Below are 7,633 nucleotides of genomic sequence, written 5' to 3'. Positions count from 1 at the left end.
GAAAAAGAAAATCCCTGTTTTGTCTTCATTTTTGAAAGATGGTTTTATTGGGTATACTATTCTGGGTTGACAATTTCTAGTTCTTTACACAGTTTAAAGATGTCAGTCTATTGCTTTCTGGCTTGCTGTGTTCTTATTTTTCTTTCTTTGCATGTAGTTTTCCTCATTCCTCTGTTTACCTTCAAGATACTATCTTTGTCTTTGGTTTTTAGCAGTTTGACTATGATATATATGTAGTGTGTATACCCTCTGAGCTTCCTAGATCTCTGGTTTGTTTTCTTCCTTTAATTTTGAAAAATCCTCAACCATTTCCTCTTTAAATATGCCCTGTACCCCATTCTGTCTCTCTTCTCCTTTGGGGACCCCAATTACATACATGGATGCTCTGTTCTCTTTCTTCTTTTATCTTATGTTCTTTTCTATTTAATTTTCATTTTGAACGACTTTTATTTACCTATCTTCTAATTCATGGGTTATTTTGTCAGTAGTATCTGGTCTGCTGATAAGCTCAGTGAAAGACGTTTTCATCTTTGATAGTTTCTTTTCTTTTTTTACCAGCATGTACTTGACTTTTAAAAAATATTTTCTTTCTCTCTGCTTTAATTCTCATTTTTTCCTGCATGTGATCTCTCTTTTCCACTAGATACTTTAATACATTAATCATGGCTATTTCAAAGACCTATCTGATTGTTCCAACATCTGGGTCATTTCTCTGGGTTTGCTGATTGCTTTAACTATCCACATTAGGTCTTTTGTTTGTTTTGCTTCATTTTGTACCTTGCAGTTTTTGACTGAATGATTGACATTATGTGAGAAAGAACTCCAGAATCTGAGGTAAACAGCATTGATGACAGAAAAGGAGTTGCCACTTCTTCAGTGAAGCTCTCAGTGTGGGAAGTGGATTTTATGCAGTCAGTAGTTGAGCTGGGCTTGGCTTTTTTCTTAGTAAAGCTATTCCCGGTGTACCACAGGCTTCGAGACTTCCAGTATTTGGCTTCCATTGGTTTGTGCTGAGTGTGGTGCACGGGGCCTGGAAGATCTTTCTCAGTGGTTGAACGCTACTCTCAGGTTTTGGTAGTCCCTGCAGAACTGTGCCACAATAGTTCCTTTCCCAGCTTGTGTCCAGTGGTACACTGCGCTGTTATTCAGCAATAGATTTATCATGGAGGTAAGGCCTTATTTTGCTTTCCTGGTCAGTTTTAGGCAGGATTTATGCCCTGGGCCTCAGGGATGGGGTTTTCTCTATATTTCTGCTCCTCTTTCCTGTGGTAGCTAATCTCTTGGTTTTAGACAGAGGTTTCTTGCTTTCCCTCCAGTATAGAAGATCTCTTTTTGTCAAGAGTGTAGGATGCCAGGTTCAAGTAGGAGTTGTGCTTTTGCCTTTAGCTCAGCAAGAATGGATCTCTGGCTGTGTCCTTGGGAGGAGCGGCTTTCTTACCCCTTTCCCAGAGGCAGACAGGTTTTACTTCTGCTCCTACACCAGAAGCAATGCATCTCTACTATGCTCTGGCAGGCAGAGAATTTCTTTCCCTCCCTAGCAGATTAAGGCTTTTGTTTTGTAGGAGAGAACAGTTCAGGGAAGTAGCACAGCTTCAGCCTGGTCACTAGCAGCTGCTGGTCACCTCCTTTATGCTCGTGCCACTGCGGGGCTCTACCTTGTCACTTGCCCTGCTTTCAGTTTTTCTAGTAAGCACCTAGTGGAGGCTTGTGGAATAGAGAACATGAGTATGAATACCCCCTGTGTCTGGTTCTACCAGCTATTCTCAACTGAAATGTTGAGTCACATTTGGTATTTAGGAATTTGCTAAACTTCAGCTGCCTTCTTTTTACCCACTTATTTGCTGTATGTCCTGTACTCTCCCAAAGGAAAGTTTGTGTGTCCTGGTTCTTTTTGGATGAGGGTTGTCCTCATTTAGAATTCAGTTTACTTGATTGCCTTGTGACCTCAGCTCTCTGATGGGCTCCAAAATATGATCATTTTGTAGATTACTTGGCTTTTCTCAAGGTTAGGGAAGGGGTGCTGTTTTGCATCTTTCAATATCTTCAAAGAAAAGTCACCTTTCAGCTAACACCAGTACAGCGGCAGGTGCATAGCAAACTTTTAGTTTGTTTGTTTGGGTGAGGAAGATTGTCACCGAGCTAACATCTGTGCCAATATTCCTCTATCTTGGATGTGGGACACCACCACAGCATGGCTTGATGAGCAGTGTGTAGGTGTGTGCCTGGGATCTGAACCCATGAAACCCGGGTCGCTTAAGCAGAGAGCGCAAACCCAACCACTATGCCACCAGGTTGGCCCCCATAGCAAACTTTTGAAATCATGTTTTCGCTAGTTCCCCAGCCACTGCCAAACCCCTCCCCTCAAGCTTGTGCTTCCCTTTTATTTTAATATCTTACCAGAATCTATGGAAGAACTGTGTAGGTGATGAGCGGTAAATGCAGATGAAGCCTCTGTGCCGTCGTGCAGGTTATGGTCTTGGAAAAACACTGCGTTTATAATGACTTAAGTCTATATTTTTAAAGATATAATGTTTTCTTTCTCTTTTGAACAATATGGTAGATAGCCAGAGTATCAATCAAATGATAAATTAGGCAAGTGTGAAAAGACAACACATGGAAGAAAGCAGGAAAGATAGATGCTGGCTCAGACTCACTTAGCTGAGGTGGAAGAATTTGGGAAGTGAAGTTGCATCAGGTTAGGAAAGCCCTCTGTCATCACCTTGGCAAGTGTTTGAGAAAGGGGTGGTTTAGTAGAGCATGTCTCCAACCACAAAATATAACAGCTTTGAAGAATAAGATATCTGATATCCAGCTCCACAAAGGTGGTGATAAATATAAGTGACATTTAGCTCTCTTAATAACATATAAACACTCATGAACATGGAGCCATATTTTCTCCTGGAAAATATAAGTTCGGAGGTTTACATGGATTTGTTAACTCCTTGCAATCATATGTGGAGGGTACTTGGGTTTCCCAGGCAATATGTTAGAATTGAGAATTCTGTGTCTGCCAAACCTGTTTGAATTAGGTGCCTGGTTGTAGATCTCCCCGATAGACTATTTGGCTTCTCCTCCACAGTTTTTTAATCTTGTAATGAGAGATTCAGGTAAATGTTAAGCTCAGCCTGCAAGCAGAAATCTTGAATTGCAGCAGGAAGCCTGAGAGGGCTATGGAGAGGGGAAAAGAGGGCAGTCCTGCTGGTGTCTCTAAGAAGACTGCATGTGTCAGAGCTTCAGGTCACTTCCCTTTTCACATTGGCTGAGGCAGCTTCACAGCTTCTCATTGGGGAGCCATGCTCTACCACTGACCAATCAGGTGGACTAGCTACTTAAAGCCCCTTCCATATGAAATCCTGGGCCTGGGTTATCACCACAATTTCTATGTTCTCACTTTAGGTCTTCCCGTGTTGTAGCAACACGACTTCTATAAAGGAACCATCAATCCCAGAATACGGGTGTGAGCAAATTCTTCTTGGTAAAGTCATTTCCAATCATCAAAATGTTCTGGATAAGTGATTTCTTTTCTAGGAATGTTCTGAACGTAGGCTCGTATGACGAGTTCTGTGTCTTTCAAGTGGAAGGGATTTTTATTGATCATCTAGTCAATCCACTGGCTGAATAACCTTAGAAATGCTTATGCAAGCTTATTTTTATATCTCTTGCCATAAACTGATATAAACCAATTTGGAAATACAAATACTTAGGCTCCTTTGGGTAAAAATCAATAGTCAATTGTTATCTGTAGATGAGGGTTAAATGCTACTATTATACCATCTTTCTAAGCAAAGAAAGCAAACTTTCTAAGTAGTTACAAATAAAATTCTTATGCACCTATGGACATTTATTAGCATTATACACAAAATAGTCCTATAAGCTGTACCAATTCTTGGCTTTACTTTTTTAGGGTGCTAAGACTGTACCTAGGATGAAAAATTCAGTCAAGACAAATAGAGCAAATGCGATATTATAGCAGTAAAACTCAGTTGACCACCTTGTCAGACTTGGGTGACCAACACTCCCCAATCTAGTGTTTAGGTAGAGGCCTCTGCAGAAATCAAATCTAGAGTGCCATTCTTAAAGGTAAACCTCTGGTTGGATTCTTAAGCTATAGTCTTGCAAACTATACTAAGATATTTTTAGTATATTTAAATACTAAAGTATTTTAGTCTCTATTTCAAAAACCACTAATTTCAATAATGAAATCTACTTCCAATGGTATTTTGCTAATACAGAAATGCTACAGTGTTGACCAGCCAATAAAGACACCCAAAGCCCTTGTAGCCCCCACTTCTGGTGAGTATCCCTTTCTTTGTACCTTAACTCATTCCCATTTCAAATTGTTCAGTCCTCTATTTCAACTAATGTCTGTCAATGAAAATCACGGAGGTGAGAGATGGTACATAAGGGAAAGGAAGGTGGGTGTCAGTCCGGGAAAAGGGGGATTGAGGTCAAATGTTCAGAGTGGGGATTTCACTGGTTTCCTGTGAGAAACCTACACCTTTAATATATTTTTCCTAATAAATGAGGAAATTTGCAGATTTTTATTATCTCTGAACAGTCGCTAGAAGTTGTAAATACATCTTTTCCTTTGTATAAGAAAATACCACATATAAGCAGAAAAAAATGGTAAGAGTTCTCCAACCTAGAATTCCATTTAGAGGGGGAAGGTTATAAACTGCTGTTCAATTACGTACTTGTCTTCTACAGACCAATATCCTTGAATCAATCTCAAACATACCCCCCGTGAAAAAAACCCAGACCTCGAACTGTTTTGGTGCTTTATTTTAAAGAAAGAAACTGTACAAGATCCTATTAAAGACATGTTCAAGAGAGCCACTTTTAATTTTTTTCCTGGCCTCTAAAAATTCAAATCAATTTCCTGTATGATCTACATCTGCAAGGAAATACAGAAGTTGAAAAAAAAATACTCAAAGAAAGATTAAGTTGTGTTCATTACACTAAACTTACGTAAACCAGGATGTGGCTAATCTATTTTGACAAGATTTTCAGCATTAAAGGTTAAAACAAAAAGAAGCCTCTAGTTAACCTTCAATTAGCCATGGCTGCCTGGCTCTTTCTTATTAATCAAGATTTTACTCCTTCTTGCATTATTTTTATGACTTGCAATTTTATTTGGTTTCTTCAATGTATTTCTCAAAGGTGAAATAGCTCTATTTTATGGATGAAAATAGAATCAAAATGTGGAAGGCTCCCTGTGTGACCTTGATAAAGTCATCTCCCTGAGGTTCTTTTCTGATTTTTGAAATGACAATAATGAGGTCTACTCCACTGTGCGGTGGAAGAATGGAATGAAATTGTGCAGAGAAGCAGGGTAGCGTTGAAAAGACCAAAGGTTTCACAGCCAGGTAGACATAGTCTCCACAAAGTATGAGCTATGTGACATTGGGCAGGTATTAACACCTCTGAGCCTCCATTTCCTCAACTGTAAAATAAAAACGTGAATCCTAATTGGGACACTGCAGCGTTAGATGAATTAAGGTATGTAACAGACTTGGTATATAAAGGGAAAAAAAAAATTGCTGCTATGGTCTGAATATTTTTGTCCCCCTCCTCAAATTCATATGTTAAATCTTAAATGACCAATATGATAGCATTTGGAGGTGGGGGCCTGTGGGGGATGATTAGGTCGTGAGGGCAGAGATCTCATGAGTAGGATTAGTACCCTTGTAAAAGAGACTCTGGAGTGCTTCCTCACCCCTTCCACCGTGTGAGGTTACGGAGAAAAGGTGCTGTCCAGGAAGCAGGCTCTGGGCAGACTGAATCTGTCAGTGCCACGATCATGGACTTCCCAGTCTTCAGAACTGTGAGAAATAACTGCTTCTTGTTTAGAAGGCACTCAGTCTCTGGTATTTTGTTATAGCAGCTCAAATGGACTAAGACAGTAGCTTTTTTTTCAATTGAGAGAAGACCTTGGATACGACTACGAAGAAATAGGAGACCCGGCATTAGGCCTGGTGTGCTTTAATATTATTTTTGTCTCTTCTGGAAAAGTTTCTTTCTCTGTGGTCAATGTCCATACCCATAATCATGTACTCTAAAACTAGTTTCTCACTTGAAAAATTCTTAATTTTTCTTTTTGTTTTTTTGCGGTCAAGGTCAAAGTTAGGCTTCTGCAGGATCTTGCCCCACACTTTTTGTGTCTCTCAGAGAAATGGTAAAAGAATTTGAATGTTGGGAGAGAAAGCTATAGTTATAGTCATATTCATAGTTATATTCTAAAGCAGTGGTTTCCAAACCACTTTGCATCAGATTCCGCTGGGTAGTTCTTAAAAATTCCCAGATTCAGGGACCCTACCCCTGGTTCAGCAAATCTGAAGCATATCAATGGAATTTGTGTTTCCCCAAGTGATTTTTTTAAAGTTTTGCCATTATGGTAGAATACACATAACATAAAAGTTACCATTTTAACCATTTTTAATATAGTTCAGTGGCATTAAGTACATTTACATTTTTATGCAACTATCACCACCATCCGTCTCCAGAACTCTTAATCTTGCAAAACTGAAACTTTATACACATTAAGCACTAACTCTCCATTCCTCCTTCTCCCAGCCCCTGGCAACCCCCCATTTTATTTTCTGTCTCTATGAATTTCACTACTCGAGGTACCTTATACAAGTAGAAGCATACAGTATTTGTCCTTTTGTGACTGGCTTGTTCCACTTAACCTAATGTTTTCAAGATTCATTCATGTTTTACTATATGTCAGAATTTCCTTCCTGTTAAACTCTGAATAATATTCAGACATTGTTTGTATAGACCACATTTTGTTTATCCATTCATCCATCAATGGACACTTCCACAAGTGGTTTTTTAAAAAATATGGAACACTTCACAATTTGTGTGTCATCCTTGTGCAGGTACCATGCTAATGTTCTCTGATTGTTCCAACTTTAGTATATTGCTGCCAAATTGAGCACTCCAAGTGATTTTGGAAAGCACTGATAAGAAAATTTTTCCAGCTACACATTGATGAGACATTAAATCAATTTCATTGAGTGACGACTATTTTATAAAGACAGAGAACAGAAGAAAATAGAATAAGTAAAAATTATAATAATAAGGAAATGCATTATTTCAAAAATTCTGTTTCTGTATACGTGTGTGAGTCTTGTGGGGAGGGTGGTGTGTATACAATGTTAGGACATAAAATATATTTCTTATAGTTGTTCTCAATCCAAAGAGTGTGAAAGCCAACTGTCCAAAAACCCAGAATATAAGATATGATTGGATCATAAGCAAATTAATGTAATGTTTTCAACTTGAAATGTGCTGTAGAATTACAGTAGTCATAATTTTACTTAGAAAAGATTTAAAATAGGAGAATGTGAAATGGAAAATAAAAGATTGTGAACTGACGTCTGTGAATTGACTTGGACCCCACGCTTCATCATGGAGGTCATATCGCTTATTAATGAATCATTTTCATAAGACTGTAGCAGGAGTTATGTATGAATTTGGCATCTCTCTAATACACCAAGCTTTTATAGACTCCACGAGTAGAGAAAGAATTGCTAACGGCAGTAATGAAGAGGTGTGAATGCCACCAGCAATTCAGGATTCTGTTCCAGCTCAGGAAACATACCACCAAAATCAAAATTAATTTCCCCCC

At 38.7% G+C, this 7,633-nt stretch overlaps 1 non-coding gene across 1 annotated transcript; it reads right to left on the bottom strand.

Moving 5' to 3' along the window:
- Window positions 1–6,837: 6,837 nt before the first annotated feature.
- On the bottom strand, window positions 6,838–6,940 carry LOC124238776 (U6 spliceosomal RNA). Its single transcript, XR_006888381.1, has one exon. It is a non-coding gene; the product is annotated as a U6 spliceosomal RNA (small nuclear RNA).
- Between the last annotated feature and the right edge of the window lie 693 nt (window positions 6,941–7,633).

This window comes from Equus quagga, chromosome 4 (genome assembly GCF_021613505.1).
Source record: "Equus quagga isolate Etosha38 chromosome 4, UCLA_HA_Equagga_1.0, whole genome shotgun sequence".
NCBI classification, from domain to species: domain Eukaryota; kingdom Metazoa; phylum Chordata; class Mammalia; order Perissodactyla; family Equidae; genus Equus; species Equus quagga.
This window is presented reverse-complemented; position numbering and strand designations above follow the sequence as displayed.